The sequence below is a fragment of the Camelus ferus genome, chromosome 21 (assembly GCF_009834535.1).
Source record: "Camelus ferus isolate YT-003-E chromosome 21, BCGSAC_Cfer_1.0, whole genome shotgun sequence".
Taxonomy (NCBI): Eukaryota; Metazoa; Chordata; class Mammalia; order Artiodactyla; family Camelidae; genus Camelus; species Camelus ferus.
Window position 1 is genome coordinate 903,363 of NC_045716.1, and position 14,265 is coordinate 917,627.

Here is a 14,265-nt window from a genome sequence, read left to right on the forward strand (position 1 = left end):
CTCTTAAGCAGAAGAGGCCATAAAGCTAGTCAACAGAAAATTCAGTATTCCAGCCCAGGGTTTCCTGGTTCCAGGGCTGTGGTTCTCCCACGATGCTCGCCGGGTGAAGAGCCAGAGGTCCCTGGCCGCACAGACTGCCTGCACCGCTCACTGCTGTGCAGCCTGCTTCCCCCCAGCCTTCAAGCTGTCTTAGCTCCAACTGAACTTGGCCATAGGACATGGAGGTGGAGTTGCAAAGACTCCAACAGCTTATGTGCACCGAGGCTCTCTGTCCAGGCCCAGCGCTAAGGGTTTGGTCTGAAGGACTTGCGTTTGACCCTCACCGCGTCTCCACGAGGATGGCGCTGTTACAGTTACACTCACCGAGCGAACATGGAAGCGGACGGAGGCTCATGGAGTTTAGGTCTTTTTCTTTTTCAAAGTCACAAAGCTCCAGATTTCAACCTAGGTTTTTGTTTTTTGTTTTGATGTTTATTTAGTATCCCATACCCTCCAAAAAAGGATGCTAGGTGGATATGATCAGTGGTGACAAATCACAGAAGACACTTTTACAAGGAGAAATGATTCTAGTGGAAGGTGAGGGAAGGATGACTGAGGGCAGGCAGGCTCCGCTAGCCCCGGCCACCACAGGAGCTGAAAGGCCTAGACTAGTCCATGTCAAAGCTCACCTAATTGAGGTTGTTAACTGTAAGTTAAGGTCATATTTTACTAGATTGCCCATGCTCGGGGTCATCAGTCACTCCTCCCTTTCCCACACCTGTCCAATCAGTCAGAACTCAGTCTCCTCCAATTTGTCCCCCTTCTCTGCTCTCATCTCTGCTCCCCCAGCTCAGGTCCTCACATCTCTTGCTGAATATAGAAAGAGTTTCTCAACACTTTGCCCTCCCTCTGCCCCTTCTTTCTCTACACTGTCACCAGAGTCCTGCTGCTTTTACTGTTTAAGTAAATTTCCCTTCCAATTTCTTCTCTGTCGGTTCCAGCTCAGACTCCACCATCTCTTGCCTGGGGATCATGGCTGTCTAACCTGTCTCCCTGCCCCTCGACCTTGCCCCACTCCCATCCACCCTCCACACCCCGAATGGAAATTATCAATTCTCTGCTTAAAATTATCTACTGCTCTTTGGCGCGTCAAAGGGCATTATCAATAAAGTGAAAAGACAAAAGCTCGTGGAACAGGAGAAACCATTTGCAAATCATATATCTGATAAGCAATTAATATCCAGAATACATACAGAACTCTTACAATCCTACCACAAAAAAAGCAAACAACTCAATTTAAAAATAGGGAAAGGATTTGAACATGCGTTTCTCCAAAGATGATGTGCAAATAGCCTGTAAGCACATGAAAGGATGTCCAACGTCACTGATCCTTAGAGAAACGCAAATCAAAACCACAGTAAGACACCACTTCACATGCTTTAGGATGGCCACTATAAAAAAAACCTCAAAAAATAACAAGTGTTGGGGAGGAGATGGTGAAGCTGGAATCCTTGTGCATTCCTGGTAGGAATGTAATATGGTTTAGCTGCTGTGAAGGACAGTTTGATGGTTCCACAAAAAGTTAGGCATAGAATTACCACATGATTCAGCAATTTTACTTCTAGGTATATATCCCCAAAAATTAAAAGCAGGAACTGAAACAGATACTTGCATAGCAATGTTCAGAGTAGCAGTATTCACAGTAGCCAAAAAGTGGAAGCAACCCAGATGCCATCAAGAGATGAATGCGTAACCAAACGTATGTGTATATACAGACGTACCTATAACTATATAAAATTCAGCCTTAAAAATGAAATTCTGAGACATGCTACAAATGGATGAACCTTGAAAACCTTATGCTATGTGAGCTGGTGCAAAAGGACAAATACTGAATGATTCCACCTATATGAAGTGCCCAGAACAGGCGAATTCACAGAGATTGAACGTCAAGTAGTGCTGGAAAGCAGAAAAGAGGCTGGGGTGGGGGTGGCGGGGGACCTGGGGAAATGAATGTTCAATGAGAAGGATTTCTGTTTGGGAAGATGAGGCGTTCTGTAAATGGATAGTGGCCATGTACACACAGCACTATGAATGTGCTTTATGCCACTGAATCACACACTTAAAAATAATCAAAATGTTAAATTTTATGTTATGTGTATTTTATCACAGAAAGAGTAATATTTCCTGTCAGCAGGACGAAGTCCAGCCTCATTAGAACGGCCAATACGACCTTTCCTCCTGACCTCGCGTCTGCCAGTCCCCCCAGGTTCGCCTCTGGCTTGCTTCCCTGGCTCTGATGAGGCACTTAACTGTCCTCCTTTCGTGATGGGATTCCATGCCCCGTCCTTCCTTCAAAGCTCAGCTCACACTGCCTCCTCCAGGAAGTCCTCCCTTCTCTTGACATCCCACGCTTGACTCAGCACTGACTCTCCGTGTTTCCCATAATACTTAGACAGACAGATCTCTCCTCAGCCCTCAAGACGGAGGCTCACTGTAGCCTCTCTGTGAAGCCCTCCGTGTCTTTCTCAGGCAGGTGGCTTCTCCCAGCGTCGTGTTCCTGAGTCTCCCAGTGCTCTATTCGCTTTGCGGCCATTATTAGCCCTCCCACCTGTCTCTGCCACTAGCCTGAGAGCTTCTCAAAGGCGGAGACGCGGCACCTCCGCACGCGGCACCTCCGCACGCGGCACCTCCGCACGCGGCACCTCCGCACGCGGCACCTCCGCACGCGGCACCTCCGCACGCGGCACCTCCGCACGCGGCACCGTGACGGTCGGAGCAAGAACCCGGCTCAGAGAGCCCTGCCGCAGGAGTGATCGTCTCGGAACGGCCACGTCTCAAACCCACTCCTCTTAGGTTTGACGTGGAAAGGAGAGGCGTTTGTTCTCTAAGGAAATAGAGGAGCAATCTACTGCCCTTTTCCCATTAAAGACGCAGGTACTGTTTCCAGCCTATATGAGGTAAGCGCTTTGTCTGACTTTGGTTTTGGTTGGTCGGTTCTCTTTCGCCTCTAAGGGTTTACCAGGGAGACCAGAAATGGTCCTTACTTCTAGCTTTAAGAAAAAGAAAAACACTAGGGGGAAAAAGAAGGAAACTTTTAATAACTTTCAGGAAATGTGGTTCTTTTAAAAAGGAAAATTTGTTTGCCGATACTGACTGGTATATGCAAGACAGATAAACAAGCTTATGCTGTAGGGCACAGGGAAACATAGTCAATACCTTGTCATAGCTCTCGGTGAAAAAGAATGTGGAAGTGAATATATGTGTGTTCACGTATGACTGAAGCATTGTGCTGTGCACCAGAAGTTGACATATTGTAAACAGACTATATCTCAATTAAAAAAATGTTTCAAACATTTAAAAAGGATATTTTGCTCAAACCATGTAAGATGGGCCTACCTCATGCCATTTCTTCACATCTTTACTCTGACTTGTATTAACCAGTCTCTGATTTCCTAGCATAAATCATTATCTCCTCACTCACTGTTGTTTTTGGTTTTGAAATCAGGTCCCTTTCTGAGGCCCTGGGCCATCAGAACTTCAACATAAGCATTTGGGGGTCACAATTCAACCCGTAACCCCACCTTATCTACCCTTCCCAAGAACTCATTTAAAAATTTGTCATTTTCCCCATTTTACAGAGGATGAAACTGATGGTCAGGGAGGTTAAGCAATGAACTCACAGTAGAAGAATGAGTGAGTCGCAGAGCTGAGCTCTGAGACACGGTCTCTGGGTCCAGATCCCAGTCTCTTCTCATTCTACAAGCAGAGTGCCTCTATTTACGGTCTCTGCCTTATTTCTTCTACGCTTAGTAAACACCTGTCAGCTTGTGGAGTCTGGGCCTTTTCACTGCTACGTAATGATTTAGTTCCATTTCCAAATATTTACTGAGTACCTGCTACTGTGTGAATTTCAGGCACTGGGGTCAAAGATGACTTGAGACATGGACCAGGTTTCAAGGCACTTAAAATTGAATGGCAGACACAGACACAGAAGCAAGTCACTATTTCATAAGGGAATCCTGGGTTTTAGGCAGAGATTCAAGCAATTCTTCTGTGGAGGCATTAATACCAGTTGATGGGATTCGGCCAATGATTTCTGTGTCCTCGCCCGGGTGACCGGTGGCTGCAGGAATCACGTTGCACCAGCAGTTTTCTTCGCGCCAGCGCGTGCTTCCTTCGTGGGACTGCTGAGGAAGGGCTGTCTACGGAGGAATTAATTTCTGAAGCAGAATTAGCTTCCGAGAAGCCTGACCTCAGCATGGTGTTCCTTTCTCTCTGCTGAGGTCATTCACTCTCTCTCCGTGAGAAGGATCTGGTTCTGGAGACACTCAATCTTGGCATGAAGCGACTCCCTTTTCCGAGACAGATGATGAAGTTTCCACAAGAACGCAGGGGGACATTTTCTTCCTCACCCAGGATCCCCCTGAATGTCACAAATCTGCCCTTCCTGGGGGAAATCTGAACAAAGCCAAGCTTTTCTTTACTCCAGATACCAAAGGCAGTCTACTGGATGAAATATTTCCAGTGAAGGCACTTCTTCAAAGCACTGTTCTACACAGTCCTTTGCCTTTGAAGTCGTCCAATAAACTAATTACTGTAAAGCAGACATGACTGAGTGTCCCTCTTAAAATGCACACTCCCCCCCCCCATGTGCCAGGAACTCTTAATGAGCAATGATGGAATTTTGAGGGCTTCAAAGAAAGATCTGCTTTCAGACATGAAAATATCTGTTTTTTTAATAAATATTCACAGGATCAGGTCACTTAAATTCTGAAATTTTCAGAGCGGGCAAGCATGAGAATCAGAGCGAGGGAGAAGGAGAGAAGGGACACTTCACTCTTAAAGAGGGAGCTTCGCTACTGACATGCTCTGGTTTTAATGAGGTTTGGCAGGAAAACACTAGTTAGTACTTGGGTTTCTATCTCAAAAATGGAGCCTCAAATATCTTCAAGCCGCAAATCCTCCTTGATGTGCTATTTGCAAATAATTAGGGTTTACTCATGCATTCATCCAACGTTTATTGAACATCTGTTACGTGTAGAGCTCAGGGCATGTAGAGAAGGTTTTGGGGAGCTCAGACTGCTGCTTATGAGAATGCCAATGTCAGTGTTAACAACAAGAAACAGAAACGCCAACAGCTACATACGTCTACATCCTTCCTCGTATGTGTCTAGTGTAAATGGCACTGCCATTCGGTCTTAGGCTGGTGAAATATCAAAGTTAATGGCTCACTCCTGTCTTCATGAATACGAGTTGAAGATAAAAAGTACTTAATGAGACATGCCCTGGTGCTGGAGAAGAGCTGTGTCTGTGAGGGAGGAAACTAAGAAAGGAACAAGTAAAAAAAAAAATCTTTCTCCTGACAGAAAAATCCCCACTTCTAAGATGCATGTTTCTGGAGTAAGTAGACACTAAGTACAAAGCAAGACCCTCTCACGCCTGATTCCATCGCTAACACAGATGTATTAGATGGGGTGCTTTTGGCTGTAAGAACGGATAATCCACCCAAAGTGGCTTAGCTGAGAAAGCTATTTACTCTCACACAACAATGAAATATGGAGGTCGGGTGGTATCTGGGCCTTAATTCAGCAGCTCAGTGAGTTCGTGGGGGCATACAGACCCTGCCCATCTTTCTGAGACACCATTCTCACCGTGCTGGCTTTTGGCTTCAGACTGTCTGTCCTCTGGCTGTCTGTCTATTTGCTATTTTTGGCTCTGTTCTCTCACCGTTGAAAGACAGTTACAGCAGCCCTGAGCATCCCATCCTCACGAATCTGTATCCAGTGGCCTCCCAAGAAACAGCCTCCTTTGAATTCCTTTTGAACAGCAAGAACCTTCCAGAAGCTCCCTCTACAGACTTCCTCTCAGTTCTCATTGGCCAGAATTAAGTCACACGCTTATTGCCAAACCAATCACTGGCCAAGGAAGTTGGATTATCGCACTTTATCTAAACTATCAAGATTTACACCCCAGGGCTGGAGAGGGGGCCGGCATCCCCTGAAGAGTATGGCTGTCTGATTCCTGGACAAAATGGGAACACCTATAGCAAAGAACACAAGGCAGAAGTTGGTGGTAGGAGGGCATGGGTGCAAGGTAAGCAGCCAGAGGGGCCACCACTTTGGCGACTCAAGGCAGAAGTACCTCCAGGCAAGGAGCAATTCCATGACGGGGACCTTCTCTGATGGCCACTGGGCTTGACCTTGCTGCACAGAAGGGATGAGCTGCTCTTGCAGGAATGGGCTTTGCTGACCTTTAGGGAAGCCGTGAAGGACACCCTGTGCTCTGTATTCTGCCGGTTCATATTACACCACCTTGACCTGCAGCCAGATTATGCATGAGAGCCCTCAAGTGGCTCACGGCTTGGGTAGGCTGGCTGACATCATCTGTCAAATGCGGCACTCTAGAATTATCTTAGCATCGTTAAACCACGCAGAGGCTTTCCCATAGAACATTTATGGGAAAACGTGTCTTTGAAGCAAGAATGAAACACCCTGGAACTTACTCCGTGGGGAGGAATGGAGTGCCGGCCCCAGCCCGTGACCGCCATGGTGGGGGGTGAGGACACAGCGACCAGTGACCAGGTTTGAACTCAGTGAGAGAGGGGCATGGGTGGGGCTTCTCGAGTTGGTCCTTCTTTGTAAACCTGAAATTATGAGCGTCTTTGAAATGGAGAAGCTTGCTTCTTATATGTAAATTACTCAACAGTAGAAGGGATCATATTAAAATACTTTAAGAAATATTCCTAGTGGACCTGACATAGTGCTTTATGCGTAGTACTGAATGGCTGTCTTTTGCTCAGTGGATTACAGTGAGATTCCTTCATAAAATTATCAAAACAGGAGTAGACCCAAGTACTGGCTACCCTGGCAATATTACTGGCATTAAAGCTCACTTTACAGAAGCAAAAGCTGTCCCCCAGGTTTGTATCAGCGGTTCCTTCCTGCGGCTGCACACGGAATCGCCTGCAGGGCTTCCCACACCTATGCCTTGGTTTATCTGCAGAGTTTCTGATTTGGTGGAGAGTCAAGTCTGGGTATTGACATGTTTGAAAGCCCTCCAGGTGGTTCTAATGTGCAGCCAAGGTTGAGCAGCTGCACCCAAGTCACCGGCAGGGTTTGTGGAAACACAGGTGTCTGGGCCAAACCTCAGAATTTGTGATCCAGCAGATCTGGGGTGGGAGCCACTGACTAGCATTAAGTTCCCAGGAGATGCTCATGCTGTTGGTTGCAGGGGGATTTAAGAACCCCCGACTCTGGAGCACGGTTCAGCAAACCCATAAGCCCATGTAAGTTCTAAGTCCATGTAGGTTACAGAGCTGGAGTTCTGGTTTTGTGTGGCCCAGGCACTAAGGATGGTTTTACCTTTTCAAAGAGTTACAAAGAAGCAAAAACAAAAAAGCAACGATAAAAACAAAGAAGAATATGCAACAGAGTCCCTGTGGCCTGGAGAGCCTGAAATGTTTGCTCTCTGGCCTCTTACAGAAAATGTTCGCTGGTTCCTGCTCCAGAGAATCTTCGAGTCTGGTGGAAAAAAAGTGAGAATCTTAAAAGGGCAAGAGAAGAACTTTGATGGGGAAAACGGTTCTGGAGGCATGGGGGAAACTAAACAGCTGAAAGAATATTAACTCCCTCCTAAGTGCCAGGAGAATGGTATAATTTCATTTATCCTGACGATGCTATTATTGTCACTCCCATTTTATAGATCAAGATAATTGAAGCTCAAGAGATATTAACCTACTAGCATACAAAGCTCGTACATGATAGAGCTATGAATCAAAGATTCCTATCAACACCAAAAAAAAAAAATTCTAGAAAAGGCTTAGAATTCTGTTTAGAAATGGATGTCTCCCAGAGTAAGTCTAAAAACATATAAGCCCTAAAAATATCTATTTTTTCCCCCTGTGGTTCAATTCGTAATTGCTGTGTTTCAGGCGCTATGCTACAAAAATCGGTGAACTGCTATCCCCGCCTTCGAGGAACTTACTGTCCAGCGAGAGAAACAGACACGGGATGAAACCCATACAAAGATGGAGGAGAGGCTGAAGACCAGAGGGGTCAGGCAAGGCTTCACGGAGCAGAGATCTTCTAAGGATGCTAGTGCCCCAGATCGACAAGGCTGGGAAAGGCTCCCTGCAGAGCAGACAGCACTGATATTCCAACCCAGGCAAGTCCCAGATGGAAGGATTTGACCAGCTTGCAGCGTCTTTCTGCAGACCGCAGGGCTCACCAGCATCTTGGCCTCTGACTACCTACACACATGAGACATCTGGGCGGCTAACCGAGAAGAGGCCCCTGGCTCAAGAGGCCAGGAACAGCCAGTGACCACAGCAGCTAGCATGTGACAGCAAATGCTGGTCCAATTTCAGTGAAATGAGAAACTTTCAGCTCTATTTTATGGTTTTAGGCAGTCATTTCCAAGCACAGTTATTAAGAAAGGGGTTATTTAAATTAATGATTCGTCTCTTGGATGGGGAGAGTGGTAAGTGAACATGTGATAATGACATGAGGGTTAGGTTTCTTACAGCCGCTTTGGGCCAGAACACTGTGAAACCACCAGTTTTGTGTACGTGTGATTTGCCATGCCAAGCTGGGGGAAGAGGCAGGATTCAGCATCGTTCGTTTCAAGAGACTAATATTTTCACTTCTCACTTGAATTTGCTTTTAAGGGTCGAGGTGCAGAAGAAAGCACCAGGCAAGAAAAGCTCCCAAGATTGCCCACTACTGTGTTCTGAGTCCACAGAGGGGAGTAAGAGAGAGATTTGTGCATCAGAAACTGGCAGCCTGGGTGGGGAGGGGAGGAGGGCGTAATGGACGATCTCAGCACAGTGCGGTGATGGTGGCGTCAAGTCGGGACAACAGAGGAGCCGGAAGAGGAGCCCCTAGCCATCCAGCAGGATTCAAGGAAGGCTTCCGGGAGGGGCTGTGCTGGGCAGAAAGCTTGCTTCTCGTCTGACAGGGATCCCCTTTCACTATCTTTTTGTGACTGTTTTTCTTCTGTAAACGACACATCTGACCCTTAAGTTTTGACCTGGCTTTTTGTAACTTAAGTAGAATCTTAGAGAAATTTTATCATCCATCGCTGACGTGCACCTGCCCCTGGGGAGGTGAGTCGCGAACAGCTTAAGGGCATGAAACACCGGAATGCAGAGCCCAGAGAATGTGCTGAGAGATAACTCATCTAGAAAGAGCCGACTGGTTATACGGCAGCATTCTAGAACTTTCCACATAGATCAGGCATTCCATTTTTTTGTTTCACATGTACATTTTAAAACTTGGGAGAGTAACATAGGATCATTATCAAAAACTTTGGAAAAGGAAGGAAAAGCACAAAGAAGAAAAAAATCATTTATATTAGTACAATGCAGAATTAATCTTTCGGTATATTTGCTTTTAAAGTCTTCTATGCGTATAGAGATATGCAGGTTTCAGACAACTGAAATGACATCGTATATATACATCTGTGCTCAGTTTCTTTCTGCTCATTTAACATTATTTCATATGAATTTTCTCATGATTTTACAATTTCATCAAAAATTTTTTCCACCACGTGTTTAATTATTTTAACCATTCCCTTTCTCTTTAGAAATCTAGTTTTCTTCCCCCCATAGTTTTTGGCCATCATAAATAACATGATGAAAAAATGTGTTACATACAACCTTGTCCTGGTTTGCCTGGGAACTTTAATGGTTTTTTGGGCACACATGGCTAAAATGCTTTCCAAAAAATCTATCCCTTTGTCGATATTAAGTATTACTATTTTTGAAATATGTGCTAAAGTGACGGGTCAGATTGAGTATTTCATTTTCACTTCCATTTATCACTATAGTGCTGGCTACTTAAAAATGTTTTTCATGGCTATTTTTACTTTTTCTCTCTTAAACCTGTCAGTGTCCTTTGCCAATCTTTCTACTGAGAAATTACTTTTCTTATAGATTGTACGAATGCTTTATAAATGAAGACTATTAAATCTTTCCATATTCATGAAAATATATTCTTCCTTTTTGTTTGTCTTTAGATTGTTTTATGTGCAGAAGAGTTTAACTTCTATGTAATAAAAGCAACAATTTTTTTCGTAATGTTTCACACTTAGATTCCTTTCTTAAATGTGGGGAAGATAAATACTGTTCATCTAAATTTTCATTTAGTTTTTTTAAGTAAAAAAATTTTTTTTTAAATTTTCTACATTAACCTCTTAGATCCCTCTAGAATTTGGTTTGGTTTATGATATGTGGTGCGGATCACGCATAACATCAAGAGAAGACCCAAAGTGAAGGCAGTGTTCCAAGACTAGGAAATATTTTTCATTCTCGATAGGTGACATTCAGTTAGAATCAAATGGACAAAAAATCAGGATTAACAGGGCCCAAGTTATACCATACGACTCTGAAAATGCAAATTCGTTATTATTCAAATGCAAATTATTTACTAGACAAACTCTTTTAAAACCTAGAGCATGTGGGCAAAAATAATATGAGGGTCTTTGATATTTATTTATTCAAGACATATTTATTGAGCACCATTTACTGAGTTATGCCAGAAACGGTTCTTGACTGGAAAGCAACTGGAATCACAGTGGCCCTGTTGGAGGACACAGCACCAGGATGTGTCACACCGTGGAGAAGAAAGACATTGTCAGTTTAATATGGTTCATGTGTTTGCAAGAAGCAGCTCTTCTAAAATACAACTAACTCAGAAATGCCTTGTTGTCGGACATAGCAATGTTATGAGGGAATGCGATGACGAAGTTTCTGGCGCCCTCTAGAAATGACTTAAAAGGGAGAGAGGAACAGTAATATTTTATCAGGGTTTACCCAAGGATGATAATATTTTTTGGTATTATAGTCATTAGAAAGTTAGACTGTGCAGTGAGTTGGCAGGCTTGTCCTATGTAGTGGGTTGGCAGTAAAATCCCAAACGTAGGAAATGTTCTGCAAAACCATCCAGTTCCCTTTGGGATTATCCACTCACATGTCTCAGTAGTCTAGGTTCTTTTTCTGGTATCAAATTAGAACACATTATCTTGACCCACTATGAAACTGCCTTCGTTGAATTATGCCTAAGGCTTATGCCCTCGGCATTTACTGAGGGGCATCCTTGTGAATTTCATTGCTGCAACTGTCACAGAGATGAGGGCGTTGTCAAACAACTCACTCACCCCTCCCTCATATGACACTCCCTCCAGAAACGTCCCCCTTCCCTCCCTTCCCTCCTCCCTTCTTTCATTTTCTTTCTTTTTTAAAATTTCTGAATGCAGTTAGTGTAATTAAGTTTTAATGACATTAACTACATGGACCTCTCCATCCCCTCCCCTTGACTTCCAACTCCTCTTTATAATTCCTTCATTCTAATTTATTTTCACTTGTGTTATTTTATTTCCTCACTGTATTTTTTCTTAATGGGTCATTTGCTCTAATTTCAAATAATATTCTGATAAATTATTAGTTCCTAGGTATTTTGCTATTAGGAAGAGCAGCAGTGGCAGGAGGGTTTGATCTTGCCTGCCAGCAGGGGGCGATGGCGACGGTTGGCTAGAGCACTGTGTGAAGAAGGAAAGGCGTGCTACGCTTGATTAGCGATGTCTGCTGTGAGCACGGTAGGAGAGCTTGTTGGCACTTCTGCCAGGTATTTGACATCTAAGTCTTAAATAAATACATGACTATTCTAATAACAAGAAAGCAAAAACAAGAGAATTAATGGCATTCTGACTTATAAACCAGTGATTCATAAGTTTCATTAGCCCACATACTTTCCTCAAAGCATGATTATACCTAGGTAAAATGAAAAATATTGGGTTCCTAAACTGTGATAAAAAAGAATAAAATAATGCCATTTGCAGCAACATGGGTGGAACTGGAGATCGTCATTCTAAGTGAAGTGAGCCAGAAAGGAAAAAAATAATTACCGTATGATATCATTCATATGTGGAATCTTACAAAAAAAAAAGACACTATGAAAAAAGGACACTATGAACTCATCTAAGAAACAGACTTGCAGACATAGTAAACAATCTTAGGGGTTACCAGGGTAAAGGGGGTGGGTAGGGATAAGTTTGGGAGTTTGAGATTTGCAGATGTTAACCACTATATGCAAAAATAAAGAACAAATTTCTTCTGTACAGAATAGGGAAGTATATTCAGTATCTTGAAGTAACCCTTAATGAAAAAGAATATGAAAACAAATATATGTATGTATGTGCATGACTGGGACAGTGTGCTGCACACCTGAAATTGACACACTGTAACTGACTATACTTCAATTAAAAAAAAAAAAAGAAAAGAAAATCTCACAATGGAGAACCAAGAAAAAGAAAGAAAGAAAAAGAAAAAGAAATGGGCCCTTTTTTATAAATTTTACTGGCACTGACTTCATGCAAAGGTAAAATGGGATTCTTCCTAGAAGGGGAGATTTAAGAAACCGGGTCCCTAAATCTCTCTCCCACTGGCTTTTCAGTATATGAAAGTGTAAAATTAGAGATAAGTTTTTTAGATTCTAAAAGCTAGCTCTTAATGACTCCTTTGCTAAGAGACAAATAGTCCTATAGAGGGGTAGCACTTTAGCTCTTACCAGCTAGTTAATTGCTTGACTACTAGTTAGGAAGATGGGACAGTGGGGATAGGGGATCCTTCAGTTGGGTATGAACAGCCAGAGGAAGGAGGGGCGGCAGAGCTAGGTTTTGCCAATTTCGCAGTCTGGCCTGGCTTAGTCCAACAGCCCACTTGAGATAAGCAATGAGTAAGCTTATAGACGCATCATCACTGGTCCTAAAGAATGAGGCACACGGCAATTCTCTAACTAGGAGTTGAAAGGAATATATAGGCAACCATTAATGACACAAACAGCAACTTATATGCAGATTGCAGATGAAGAATTCTTACTTTTTTTTTTACTGAATAATTTGTTATTCAAATTCTCTCAAATCCAACAGACACATTTCTGGGAGGAGCTTTTTTTTTTTTTTTAATTGGCATGATAGGAGAAATGGGGCTGCCACTCATTCATTCATTCATTCTGTGAATAAATTGATCAATGTTCCTTCTGTGCTTACAGGAGTCTGGTACAGGGCAATGCTATTCAGGATGCAAAAGTAATGGAAGACAGAGTCCCTGCCTCTGAAGAGGTTACATCTGGGTTGGGAGATTAGTGGTACGTACACAAAACAACCGGGGAAAGCAGCAGGCTGGATGAAATCAAGTGTTAGGGTGCATGGTTCAGACTGCTGGCACTACAGAAATTCAGAAGCAAGAAAGATCACGTGAGGAGAAAAATCAAAGAGCAGTCCCTTTGAAAGGGACTGCATGGAGCTGCTCCTCCTGTCTCAGATGTCAGCAGTCAGCTCTGTCCTCTTAGCACCCTGGGAAAGGCTGAAATCAAGACTGTGTGATATTCCACACCTGCTCTGGACAAGCCCAGCACGTCCCATTCTGAGAACAGCCACCAACCACCCAGAGAAGGAAGTCAACCATGGACTCCTGGAAGTTCTAAAATAATTTTAAAAAATGAAAAAGAAACAATTTCTATCCTTGGTGTGCAAGGTCTTTGTGAAGAATTATGAACTTCACTGTTCTGGCCTGCGGATTGCTGTTTGGACCTGCTACATCCACAAAGGCAGGTTCATTTTTGTTCAAATTTAGGAACCTGTTGCTCAAATTCCATAATCAAGTATGCAAGACATATTTGAATGTACAAGCCAGCTGTTTGGTAGAATGTCCCTCAATTTGAGCTTTACCAATTGTTTCCTTATAATTAGTCATTTAATGTCTTAGAACCCAACTTAATTTCTATTTTATGCCTCTACCACCCAGGCCAGTCCCTTGGGTCGGGCAGCTGAGGCAGTCATTTCAGGTCCAAGCTTGAGGGCTTGTCACAGGCGCTGCCCCTTACCCACGTTGACGGAGCATCACTGAAACTAAATTTCAAATGTTCTGTCTTTAACAGTCTCTCAAAGAGCCTATGAAGGACGCTAACAGCATGGACCTTCTCAAATGTCCTATCTTGGCTGTAACCCCCTGGATCCCTCACCCTTTCAGGGATGGCCCTGGCCCCATTCCTGCATGGTGGTGAAAGCAATCTAAGTCCATTTGGACATGTCACCACTTTTCCTCAATTCTGGCTCAGTTCTGGAGGCTTCTCAGGTGCTGAACTGTCAGGGTCCGAGAAGGGGGTCTGCCTGATGAACTCGTCTCCCCCTGCAGGTGTCTACTGACCATGCTTGGTGCTCGGGCCTTGGTTCATGCAGGCCACTTGGAAGATTGTCCCCCTGGTACTTTCTGGACTGCTGGCTCTTTCT

General features: G+C 43.8%; 1 long non-coding RNA gene across 1 annotated transcript; it reads left to right on the top strand.

Annotated features, from left to right (window-relative positions):
- Positions 1-4,759: 4,759 nt before the first annotated feature.
- Positions 4,760-10,030, top strand: LOC116658618. Its single transcript, XR_004313814.1, has 3 exons — positions 4,760-6,560; positions 7,461-7,628; positions 7,910-10,030. It is a non-coding gene; the product is annotated as an uncharacterized LOC116658618 (long non-coding RNA).
- Positions 10,031-14,265: the final 4,235 nt, after the last annotated feature.